Below are 2,234 nucleotides of genomic sequence, written 5' to 3' on the forward strand. Positions count from 1 at the left end.
TGCAGTTGATGGACACAATTGGATGTTCCCTGTTGCTTATGGAGTTTTGGAGGTTGAGTCAGAGGAAAGTTGGACTTGGTTTCTGCAGAATTTGGGCGACCTTATAGGTCATCCACCAGGACTTGCTATCCACACAGACGCTTGCAAAGGTTTGGAGAGTGCGGTAGAAGCAGTATTCCCTGGAGTGGAGCATAGGGAATGTATGCAACACTGGGTATAGAACTTTACAAAGAAATTCAAGGGTAAAGTTTTTACTGGCAACCTATGGGTAGCTTCATACACATGCAGCTCTAGGAAGCATTTGATTCATTTGGATGTGTTGTATAAAGAAAAACTTGGGGTGAAGGAGTACTTGGATGAACATCATGGTAAGGTGTGGTTAAGAAACCAATTCAATGAAATTTGCAAGATAGACTATGTAACAAGTAACCTTGCAGAGAGTTTCAATTCAAAGGTCAATTCATTGAAAGGGCTTATGATGTGGCAAATATTTGATAAGATTAGGCAGATGATCATGATAAAGATTGATCTGCGTCAAAGAATTGCCACCCACAAAATATGCTGGCCATCTCATGCTCCAATCTTTGATTAAGTCTTTGCATGACAGGGCAAAACAATTGAAGATGCAATGCGTCAGAAAAGGAATGGAGGCAGAGGTAACCTACACTGACAGTAAAAACATGCAGTGGAGGTATCCAGTGAGTTTGGTTGATAGGAAATGCCATTGTAGGGGATGGCATATCCGTGGGATACCCTGCATACACACATTGTTTTTCATGAGTGTTATAGGGGGTGAAGAAGGTGAAGTTGATCTGTATGTGTCAGAGTATTTCTCTGTTGCCAAATTTAGGACTTCATATGCTATGAATGTTCCTACCTTGTTGGGAAAAGACCAATGGATGAAAGTCGATCCAGGCTTCAAAATGTACTCTCCAGTTTTGACTAGACCGGCAGGTAGGCCGAGGAAGAATAGGATCAGAGCTAGTGCAGAGGTGGTGCACCGATTCGAAGACGTAAGTGCAAACGTTGTGGAATCCCTGGACACATTGCTAGGCTTTGTAAAAGTGAAGTTGACCCAGCTTTTGGAATGTAAGATCAGGCGGTAGCAGCAAATGCAGAGGAGAATGAAGCAGCAATTCAACATGAGGATATTGAAGCAGCAATTCAACATGAGGAGATTGAAGCAGCAATTGAACATGAGGAGATTGAACCGATGGATCGAGAGCTGCTTGAACCGATGGATCTAGAGCTGCTTGAACCGATGGATCGAGAGCAGAGGGAACAGATGGATCGAGAGCTTCTCGAACCGATGAGTCTAGAGGAGAGGGAATGGATTCAGATTCAGAGAGATTGCTTTAAGTTTAATATGGCCCAGCTGAGTGCTAACTTCGAAGAGCAGATTGCAGAAGAAAAAGCACAAGCTTCGCAGAAGAAGAAGAACAAGAAAGAGGGCAAAAGGAAGGTAGACACTGGTAATATCCCTGGTAGGGTTACCCGGAGTAAGGTGGTGGCCCCAGCAAGTCACACCAGGAGAAAGAGAAAGATTTTATTCTGAACAACTAATTTTAATTTGTATGAACAATTTGAATTTGTATGAACAATTTGTATTGGGGATCCCTTTGTATTAAACAATTTGAATTTGTATGAACAATTTGTATTGGGGTTCCCTTTGTATTGAACAATTTAAATGTAGGGATCCCTTGAATGTATGTGTTAAGCCACATTTATCATTTTCTCTAGGGTTTAGGGTTTTAGGGTTTTATGGTTTAGGATTTACGGTTTAATTCAAAATAATTCAAAACATGGTGGAACCTTCCCATGGAGTCTTGTTATATTACCTACAACCTAGAGAAATAATAATGGAAAAGGAAATGTGGAGATATGAAGTTTTTATGCCAAAAGCTACAAAACCACTTCCTAGTCCATGAGCTACTAGCTATGAAGATGCAGGGCTTTCTACTCAACACACCTCCCAAATACACACTATGCTTACAAACTTTGTCCAAATGAGTCCAAATTCGTCACACTTGTGTATCTTTGAATTGCAAACAATATCACGTCGGCGAAAATGTACTATACTGTTCAAATAACACAATTTTACAATTTTTATGCCAAAAGCTTCAATGTCCCTTAGTCCCTTTATTATTTGTGTGCCCCCGTTTTACTTAGTGTTACTCAATTTTCCCCCTCCGAGCCCACTTGTTTTACTCAGTCCTACTCAGTTTTGCCCTTCC

The sequence above is a fragment of the Lolium rigidum genome, chromosome 3 (genome assembly GCF_022539505.1).
Source record: "Lolium rigidum isolate FL_2022 chromosome 3, APGP_CSIRO_Lrig_0.1, whole genome shotgun sequence".
Classification (NCBI taxonomy): Eukaryota; Viridiplantae; Streptophyta; class Magnoliopsida; order Poales; family Poaceae; genus Lolium; species Lolium rigidum.